Below are 11,301 nucleotides of genomic sequence, written 5' to 3'. Positions count from 1 at the left end.
CTTCAGCTCCCCGGCTTCTCACTAATATCCTCCAACGGGTCGCAAAATCCGCCATTTGGCCCTTCCGCTCCAGGGGGGACACCTCCTGGAAACCAAGCGCCTGCTGGGACGCTATCCCCGGAGAAAGAAGTTCATTCTCTCCTGGGTGCAAACGCTATCCCCGGGCCGAGAATAGTCCCTCCTTGCCCCGGACCCAGAGTCCCGATGGAGCAGAGCCACCTGCTCATGTTGATCTTTATCTTCTTCCACTCCCGCTCAGCTAGGGCCGCTACAGGTGCAAACTGCGGGATTCGACGTTAGCCCGCAGAGCTGAAGGCACTTCAGCGTCCCATAAACCTTGCTCAGAGACCTGGTTCCACCACGAGAGGCAAAACTCCAAGTTCTCCAAGCGCCCCCCTCAGCACACACAACACATACAACACTAAAGATTAAAGTTCCTACCACTGAGGGATTTGGGGGAAAATGAGCGCTCCCGTAGCTTAGTGTGCGCCCGGCTTTCGGTGCGCGATCTCTGGCCTTGGGCGGAGGGCTGGAGGGTTGCAGGGATTTGTGGCCGGATCTCCCCGCACACTCTGTAGCCACCTGGTGAGTGGAATTGGGCACCTCCTTCCCCTTTTTCTTCATCTTGTCCCTGTTTCTCCCCTTTTCTATTTTGATCCTAGTCCCCGAGAGCATTGTAGACCATGGCACCGAGTCTGAGCCGGGCGCGGGACAGCGAGCGCTGCGCCGGGACCGCGGCCGAGCACGCTACGCTGGCGGTCCCTCCACCTCCTGCCAGCCGGTAGGGCGGCCTAGACGAGGCGGCGCCTTTGATCAAGAGTAACCCCAGGGGTTGCCAGGAACCGGTCTGGCCCCTAGCAAAGGAGAACCTCCACGGCTGCTTTTCGCCCCTTCCTCCCTGGCGGCCGCGCTGCAGCGTGACAGGTATGAGGAAACCCGGTCCAGAGCGAGATGGTCTTGTTCCCACCTCCCCTCCCCTCAGCTCCCCTCCCCTCGTTATTTTGTTACTCCAGCTGCCCTGCCCCGCGCTTTGTCGCTCTGTAGGCTATCATTCATTAACAGGAGGCAAGCCGGCTTTTTCAATTTAATGAATCTCAGTGCTTTGTATGATGTCGGTAATGTCGTCCCTAGATAGGTTAATCCCATCCGCCTCCCACTCTCCCTCTCCGTTGGCAAAGTATACAGACTCAGGACAGGTATCATCTCCACTTTATAGATGAGAGTGGAAGCCAGTGCATGTTTGAGGGAAGTCCAACTTGGACAGTGTCCTTCTCTTCTGGGTTTGATTTGGCCAATTGATCTCTAATGATGAGCGCTTTGCAACTTTGTCTCCATTTCTTTATTAGTTGAGAGGGTTAAAAATCTTGGGATCAAAAACCTTCCTTCCTTATCCCTGGGCAGCAGAGCCCAGCTACTCAGGAGGTGTGGCAGATAGATGACTTGAACAAGCTCCAGGCAGCTTGAGCAATAAGGCAACCAAAACAGCATCTGGAAAGCAAACGAACAAACATAAAATTCTTCTCGTTTTGATTTGCCCACAACCACTGTCCCAAGAACAGTAACTGAACAACATGGGTGCCTTGGACACTGTTGTCACAAGTGCAATACCCTGAGGTAGACAGATATTTCTGCAAAGTGGATTGTCCTGCCTGGGGAACAACAAAACAACAAGGTTCAACAAAATCAACACCCATCTTTAACTTCCAAGGCTACAAAGCCATTGAAGTTTCATTGCTGGTTGGTTAGAGTGCCCTCCTGTGTCGCTCTATTAAAATATCATATAAAAAATTATAAAGGCCAAAATGAAATTATAATGATAGCACTAGATTGCATAACAGCAACCATTACTCTTCATATTTTTTAGAAGAACCACAAAGAGATTTGAGCAATGTCCCATATAGAGAAATATTCCCTTGAGGAGCCTCTGTTAGAAACTTCCACTTGGTCCCAATCAAAATTGAGGGTCTCAGGCTACCACAGTGAACAGCTCTGGTCATTCTCTTTCATCAGCCTTGCATCTAAATACCCTACCCATATTACCAGCATGAATACCCCTCAGAGGATAAGAGCCTGCCCTCACTACAGAAGCTAAAAAGCAAATACCTGCCTCCACACCCTCCCCTGCAACTAGAGTTCCCAATTTAAACTCAGTTAACAGACTAAACTGGGTGTTGATGGGGTCTCTACTAGTGAATACCCACTTCACTCCATCTGTAGACACCCAACTCTGCTTCTCAGAAGCCGCAGTGGAGTGTCCACCAGACTAGTCTGCAGAGAAAATTGGGGCATTTCTGCTGGATTGTTAAGACCAAGATAAATGTCTATTTTGTATCTGTGTATTCAAAGTGGTTAGGATAGATATATAGTTACATTCTCTTAATGAATAGAGGGATTTGTTCTAATGGTGTTTGTAAATAGGACATCATGTCCGCATCTTGTACAGCAATTAACCACTAGGAAGAATGTATGCAATGTGTTGGTTATTGAAACTGTCCTACCAATTTGGTTTGAAACTGTCTCATTGCTACTTGTTTCTCAATAAAATTATGGGCAAAAAAAGAAAAAAAGAAAATTGGGGCATTGCTGCATCCCTCAGTTTATCCTCCAAGCTTGATTCTCTTGCCCTGCAGAGATTCTTGTCTTTAGCCAATGGCATCTTAATGAGTTGCTCTTTAGCATCAACCATCCAGATGTTGCTCGTATCGCTTAAAGCTAAGAAAATAACTTTCTTATCAGGTATTTATTGAGAAGCTAACTAGAGAGAAATGCAGGGTTGGCTGCTTCAAAGAATTCTGTGGAAGTCATCCTTGCTTTCCAGATACAAGTATGAAAAGATAAAAATGTCAAAAAGCTGACAAGTAAAAGTTCCCAGAGATCTAGATCCATGGTGTCCAATAGGAATAACACAAGCCACATGTCTTGGCCAGCTCAGGCTGTCATGATAAAATACCATAGATTGGATGCCTGAAAGAACAGAAATGTATTTTCTCATAGTTTTGGAGGCTACATGTCCAAGGTCAGGGTCTGAGTGTAGCAGGGTTCAAGTAAAGGGCTCTTCCTGGCTTCTCTGAGGCTGACTTCTCACAGTGACCTGATATGGGGGACAGCAAGCACGTGCTGGTTCCCCTTCCAATAAAGACATCAATCCTACTGTGGTCCCACCCTCATGACCTCATCTAAACCTACCTTCCAAAGGTCCCGCCTCTAAACATCATCACAGTGGCAATCAAAGCTTCAACATATAAACTTGGGGTGACACATTTGAGTCTACAGGGCCATATATATAATTTTATAGTTTGTATTAGCAGCAGCATAAGACAAAAAGAAACATATGAAATTAATTCTAATAATTCATTTAAACCAATAATTCAAAATATTATTTCAACTTATTGCCATTATAAAAGTTACTGATAAAATCCAGTATTTTACACTTGTTAGTTAGCACATATCAGTCTAAGTAGTCACAAGTTACTTGTATTGCTTAAAGCTAAGAAAATAACTTTCTTATCAGGTATAAGTGTGCTCTTTCTGAGCACAAGTTAAGTGCTCAGGAGCCCAGGTATCCAATGGCCACTATACTGGACAATGTAGATCTGGAGTATTGAAATGAAATCCAGTATAAAACATGGTGATGGGCACCTGTAATCCCAGTAGATAGGAAACTGAAGCAGGAGGATCACAAATTCAAGGCCAGCCTGGGCTACATAGCAAGACACTGTTTAAAAAAAAAATCAATCTGAGAAATCATTCAGCAAGCCATCTCAATTAATAGATAATTAAATGAAGACCCATCCAGATTAACTGACTGTCTCAAATTCACAGAGTTGGTGAAAAGGCAGAGACACAAATTCAGGCCTCTGATTCCAAGGTCACGTCTTTTCCCCTGGCCTCTTCCTGTGTACAGACCGAAGAGGCCAATGGAGATTAGGAAAGATTCGACTTCATAGAAGGCCTGGACTGAAGTTGCACTGTTTTAATTACTTTCTTATTTCTGGGACAAAATACTAGGTACCCACAAGTTAAAGGAGGACAGATTTATTTTGGCTCACAGTTTGTAGAGATTTTAGGCCACATTTAGCTGATTCCAAAGCAGGAGGGCCTAGAAGAAGGACATAGCAGAGGAGAACCAGCCCATGGCATGGCGGACAGAGAGTAGGATCAAGGGAGGCCAAGAGGCAGCCCCTTCCAGGCCACACCTTCTGCGAGCAGGCTTCACTTCCCAGATCATAAACTCTCTGGTCGGCTGATCTACTGATTCATATCACTGATAGGTTGTGGCCGTGGTATGAACTACTAAATTATTATGGTGGTCATCTAACACGGCTAAAGCCCTTAAAACAACAGCGAATCTTTCCAATGACCACTTTATCCTTCTCCCCTAACCCAGTCCTGGATACTTTCCTCTCGCCTTTCCTGTGCACACAGGAGACCCAATTAGCTCCTTACATGTAATTAAAACTGCCCCTCAAATTCCACCCCTACCCAAAGTCCATGAAAGTCTCCGTTTTCTTTGTTTGAGGTCAGAAGATCCTCTCCATCTTCCCTTGGATTCTTTCCGTGTCTTTAGAGTTAATAAAGGCTTCTTTTATATTTTCTATCTCTTTATCGTGCTGCCGAAAAACCCAACAATCACACCCAGGGATCCAATCACCTACCCAAACCCACACCTTTGAGCACTTGAAGCTTTGGGTACATCTAGATATAAACCGTAACAGCCATTCATTCAGAGAGAGAAAAAGTAGAAGAAGAATTAGTATAAACACAACCCCATTAAATACTGAACATTTTTCATGTTCCTGGCATTTTGCTAGACACTATGGGAAACACAATAAGAAATGAAATGAAAACTATATAATATAGATAATAAGAAATGAAAACTATAATTGAATGCATACCTTATTAAAAATTCCAAGGAGAAAAAATGCATTAAAAATAAGGCTGATAGCAAAGACTACTGAGCAAAAATGAAGCTTAAAAAAACCTTAATGGATGAAAAGTCATTAAGTCATGACCATAAGTCATGACTCTTGCCAGACACTGGAGTCTTCCTTGGTTATACACTGCCAACAAAGTTTGGGAAGGAACTGAGAGGCTTCATCAGGACAGTAGCCTCTCTCTGCTGATTTGTCTGTCTACTACCATGTTGCCTGCCTCTCTCATCCATAATTTAAACAGCCAGAGGCTTCCAGCTACTGATGCTTCTGTCAGCAACAATCTTGAAAACTTTAGCAGCATTTCCCATTGTGTGCACCAGGGTATCAATAGGTTGATGTGGAATAAATGTAGGAATATCAAAGTAAGTGAGCCAAGACTGGCTTTTTCACTGAAGAACTTCTCAAGCCTTTAACATGCTTTAATCTATTGATGGTTTCAGCTTCAAGATCAAGATCATTCATATGGCCTACAACCCCCTGCAAGGACAGCCCGGATAGGTGGGAAATCCTCATCTGACACCACACCCCTTCTTGCTCTGCCTCCTCCTGCCAGATGCAGCTTCCTCAAGCTATCTGTGGCTTTTGCACACTGGACGCTTGACTAGAATAAATGAAATGTTTTGTAAGTGTGAGAGACATGCTAGATTTTGAACACTTAGAACAAAATAAAAATATATATAAGTTATCATCAAAAATATTTATATTGATTACATGTTGAAATTATGTCTTATATATTTTGAGTTAGGGAAAGCATATTATTAAAATTATTTTCCTTTTATTTCTTATAATGTGGTTACTAGAGAATGTTTAATTATATATACAGCAAACTCCACTAAAAGACTGATAAATTTAATAAGCAGGTTCAGAAATGTATCTGGATGCAAAGCCAACGTTTAAAAATCCATAGCATTCCTGTGCACGAATAAGAAACTCACTGAGGGCTGGCCAGATAGCTCAGCAGACTAAAGCGCCTGCTTAGGCAGAGAACAGCAGCCAGGGTTTGATCCCTGGCAGGCCATGCCAGCCCTGCCCCAGGAGTGTGCAGAGATGATGATTGAGACTGGGTGTGGTGGTGCACACCTGTAATCCCAGCACTTGAGAGGCTGAAATCAGGAGAATCACTATGAGTCTGATCTATGTGGTGTGAGCCTGTAGACCCTGTCCTAAATACATAAAAAAACAAAAAAGGAAACTCACTGAAAGAAAAATTAAGGAAACCTTTCACAATGGCATGCAAAAAAAAAAAAAAAAAAATGAAATTCCTCAAAATAAATCTATCAAGGGATATAAAAGACTCCTACATTAAAAACTACAGTACTCTGAAAAAGGAGATTGAAGCAGATATCAGAAAATGCAAAGATATTCTTTGCTCTTGGGTAAGAAGAACCAATATAGTGGAAATGGCCATATTTCCAAAGCTGTTTTAATAGCATGTCATAGAATTGTTTTCTCTAAAACAATCTTACAATTCATTTGGAACCAGAAGAGACCTAGAATAGCAAAGGCAATTCTAAACAACAAAGACAAGACAAGTGGCATTACAATTCCTGACTTGAAATTATACTATAAAGCTTCTGTGATTAAAAAAAAAAAAACAGATTTGAAGATCAATGGAATGGATTAGAAGATGCAGAAACAACTCCAGACATACTCCGCCACCTTATCTTTGATAAAGGTGACAAACTCACTGGAAGAAAGATAGCCTCTTTAATAAATGGTGCTGAGAAAACTGGTGCTGCTGATGCCAAAGATCAAAAGTGGATCCATATCTTTCACCATGCACTAAAGTTGAAATAGATCAAAGAGCTAAATATTAAAGCAGCAACATTAAATCTGATGGAAGATAGACTAGGTAAAACTCTTTTTTAATGTATTTGCTGCAGAGTCTCACTACGCAGCTAAGATTTGGAGTAATCCTGTTTTCAGCCTCCCTAGAACTTGGATTATAGGCATGTGCCACCATGCCAGGTCTCAGTGGCCAGCTCAGCATGCCCCGGAGGCACAGCCAGAGAGAGACATGTGGTGCCAGGGATCGAACCCCAATTCCTGCACTTGCCTAAGCGGGAGCTTAGTCCACTGAGCTATTTTGCTGGCCCTATGATAGGTAAAAGTCTTGAAGACATTGATTAAGCAAAAACTTTATGAATAAAACCCTGATTGCACAGCAACTATCACAAAGGATGAACAAATAAAATCTCATCTTATTAAAAAGCTCTTGACAGCAAGAGAAACCAAGAGAGTGAAGGGATAACCCACAGTGTGGGAAAATATGTTTGTCAGCTGTTCCTCAGACAAAGAATTACTATCAACAACATATAAAGAACTAAAAAAAAATCAGATCACTCAAATTTAAACACCAGTCTAAAAATGGGCATCTGAGATGAATACACACTTCTCAGATGAAGAAATACAAATAGCCAATAAGCACGCCTGTAATCCTAGCTCTTGGGAGGCTATAAACGGGTGGATCACTACAAGTCTATTCCAGTAGTGAGACCCTGAACACCCTGTAGACCCTTCCCTAAAAAAATACGAAAAAAAAAAAGATGGTTAGGGGCCAGGGAGATAGCTCAGTAGAATAAGTGCTTACCTGGCAAGAGCCCTGAATTCAATCCCCTGTTCTGAAAAAAAAAAAGAGAGACAGAAAGAAAAAAAGGCAAATAAGAATATGAAAAAGTATTCAACATCATTGGTCATTTGAGAGATGCAAATTAAAACAACACTGAGATTCCATCTCATCCCAGAAATAACAACTATTTTCAAGAAATAACCAATAACAATTGCTGGCAGAGCTGTGAGAAAAAAGAAACCCTTCTCCACTGTTGGTGGGAGTGTAAACTAGTGCAACCACTGCAGAAATCAGTGTGGAGATTTCTCAAAAAACTAGGACTAGAAGTTCTGTTTGACTCAGGCATTCTCCTGTGGGGTATCTTCCCAGAAAAATTAAAAACATCACACCACAGTGATATAAGTACCCCCATGTTTATAGTGGCACAACTTGTAATAGCCACATCTTGGAAACAGTAACTGAGATAGCCAGTGAATGCATAAAGAAGATATGGTATCTTTATATAATACAGTACTACTCAGCCAACAGGGTGAACTTGAGGCATTAATAGGTAAATAACACATCTTGAGGTCATTCTCTTAATTAAAATATATTGAACACACATGTTTAAATACTGCATTGTTTCTGTGGTGTGAGAAATAAAAAATGTAAATAAGAGCCAAAATGTATAAAAGGTATTGTGAACTAGGAAGAAAATGTTCAGATGGGAAGGGGAACAAGGAAAAGGGGGGGAAGAGGAAAGAAGGGAAAAGTAAAAGAAAAAACAAGATAAGGAAACAATGGAAACAAAACTTTGTAAATAGAAAGGGAGGAGGTGTTGAAGGGAGGGGAATGGGAAGAAAAAAAGTCATATCATGTTTGGTATAAATTCTCTATGACGAATGTGGTCTTTTTGTATATCTAAAATGTACTAATAGAATCTGATTTTTTAAAGTTATCCAAATTAGAAAAGAAGAAGAAAAACTGTCCTTGTTATCTGCACTTATTAAACCTGTAAAAAAATTAAAATAAAATTATCTCTTAATTTACTTTCAGAGATGATCCTGTCAATATTAAACATTGTACCCTCTGCAATATTAGCCCAAAAGTTTAAATAAGACTCAAATTTGTAGTTTTTAGACTGGATATTTTAACTTTAAAATTATATATATGTATATATGTATATATATTCATAAATATATATTATACTGCATATTAAATTATCATTTGAAATAACTTAAATATACATAGTAAATATTCAGACAAACAGCCTTTAAAAGACTTAGACAACAATGTCTATCCAGGAGTGGCGCTGCATACCTGTAACCCCAGCACTCAGGAGGCTGAGGCAAGAGGATTACCATGAGTTTGAGACCAGCCTGGACTACATAGTGAGTTCAAGACCACTCTGAACTATACAGTGAGACCCTTATCAAAAAAACAGGAAGCGAACAAAAAAAATAATCTCTAGACATAGTACTAAGATTATGAAATTTAAAATTCCAAGTAAATTCTATAATATTAAGAAAAGGGAGATTTTTCAACTCATTGAATAGTGCAAATACAAAAGTACTTAGCATGATGAAATTACCAAAATAAAAATATTTTAAAGGTTATTTGGGGCTGAGAATATAGCTCAGCAGCGTAAGCACCCGCCTGGCAAGTACAAGGTACTGAATTCAATCCCCAGTGCTGTAGGAAAAAAAAAAAAAAAAAAAAGAAAAAGAAAGATATGCATAAAGGTTATTTAGTTCTATCAATATTAACTACTCTGTACTTTTGGATAATTTAACATTTTTATTTTATATTTACATAAATCCTTTTCTTTTAACAAGTTAAAAAGACACACAAAGACTGTTCAAGTTATAATCTTATTTATCTTCCTTATCAGCTCATCACAACTCAACAAAAGAATGTTTACACACTCAACTCTTCAAAAAATACAGTATTCAACTAGATCCATCATTTCATCCACTGTTTGCTATACCAGATCCTAAAACAGGCTGCCACAGACTGGGCAAGCACAGCTCTCTGACAGCCATCAGTTGAATGTGGAATTTGTGTATGCAGGGTAGCTGCCTGAGCGTGCTTCCAATTACACAGTCAGTGATACAAACACTAGAAACTTCACTGAGTTCACTGTCAGTATGACTATGCTCATCTTCCGGGTGGAAAAATCTACTCTTTGGTTAACCTCATAGTTGATCACCATCACCTTTATTTAATAAAGAGAAGTGAAGAAGGCAAAAAATAGGTAATGTTCCCATTTCCACAAAGCTGTTTGAACCTCAACCACCTACTGCCCCAACTGTCACTGCTTCTTGTGTGAGGATGGGTAGACTTATTTTCACCTGGCATCTCAGGGCTGTCTTCTAGGGCTTGCTTGATTTGCAGGAGACTCATTGCGCTAGATGCTGCTTAAGAAATTTAAAATTCCAAGTTATTTAAATTGGAATGACTCAGTTCTGGCAAATGTTGATCATTTCTCTGAACCTCGGGCTCCATTAGAGAACTCAATCCTCCAAACCCAGTCAGGATCTGCTTACAAATTGACAGAAGAGGGACCGAGGACAGCTCCACAAGCTTATTCTCAGGAATCCTCTGAAGAGCAACTGTTATGGTGCTGACATAGGCTTGAATTCCTGACTGCTCTAAATAACACAGTTCTGTAAAGCTCCCACTATCCATTTCAGTAGTGACTGTGTCTTCTGCTAGCCCTGCTCTAGATTGGGTTCTGTTTGCAATACTACCTCACCTGTTGTTTTCTCCAGGACAAATCCTTCTCGTCTGAAAGACTGTGCAGCAAATGAAGATCAGTTGGGTTTTCCCTCTTCTTCCCCTGTTATTTTTTACACAATCATGAATTATTAGAGAATTGGGAATATGCAGTGCCTCTGTGTTCTCTCTCTGGCTCCAAAAAGATCTGAGTCATACCTCTTCTCCCAGACCTCCTAATCATTCGCCATGAAGGTCTACTTTCCTTTTGGGAGTTACAACCAGCGCCACTCTCTCTGAATCAGTGAATGACTTCAACTACTGAAAGTAGACCCCAGTCTGATTGCCTCTGATCTTTGGTTTAATTCTCACTGTGACAGCAGTTCTAGCCTCATCTTCCCAAATATGTGCGGCTGCAAATCTCAGCCCTTCCCTTTGCCTGAGCTCACTACCATCTAACTGACTTCTCATCTACCAAAGTCATTAGGTAAAGCACTACGTGCTAGAAACACTGACTGCTCTTGTGATTGCATTTCTCAGCCTTCCCAGTACTGAGTGATCCATCAAACGAATTCTGCCTCCTTGAACCAAGCCTGGACCTGTAATCACACCACTGAAATTCACTGAGATTTGGCTTCTTGTTCCCCTAGTCATAGTATTGCAGGCAGCCGAGTTAGATCAAAAATATTATAGGCAGTCAGACAGGGCCAGGCCCTCGAAGGAGACAACACAGAAGATGAGATGCCTTACAACCTTAGGAGGGGCGATGCTCCTGCTGTGAACCAGACCTAAAGACCTAAAAGCCAAACAAAAGCTAAATGAGTTGCACCTGGGATTGATATTCTAAATAGGTATCAATCACCTGGAAAGACCCAAGTGAGTCACTAGCCCAACCCCCAACAGAAAGAGACCCTATCCCGCATTCCAACCCCCAACAGGAAAAGACCCTGTCCCATATGTAATACCCTTGGTTGACCATAGTTTTGTGCCACCTCCTGCCTACCTAAGCTAGTTCCCATTCTCTCTACCTTGGCCTCACATGGTTTTACACTATAAAAGTCCCTGGAAGAGACAGCTTCCCAGGGAACTACCCGCTCAGGCCCC

At 41.3% G+C, this 11,301-nt stretch overlaps 1 pseudogene; it reads right to left on the bottom strand.

Annotated features, from left to right (window-relative positions):
* Positions 1-9,909: 9,909 nt before the first annotated feature.
* LOC101566069 lies at positions 9,910-10,668 on the bottom strand (annotated as a pseudogene).
* Positions 10,669-11,301: the final 633 nt, after the last annotated feature.

This window comes from Octodon degus, unplaced genomic scaffold, assembly GCF_000260255.1.
Source record: "Octodon degus isolate 3935 unplaced genomic scaffold, OctDeg1.0 scaffold00003, whole genome shotgun sequence".
Lineage (NCBI taxonomy): Eukaryota > Metazoa > Chordata > Mammalia > Rodentia > Octodontidae > Octodon > Octodon degus.
Note: the sequence above shows the minus strand (reverse complement) of the source record. Positions and strands in the feature narration are given on the sequence as shown.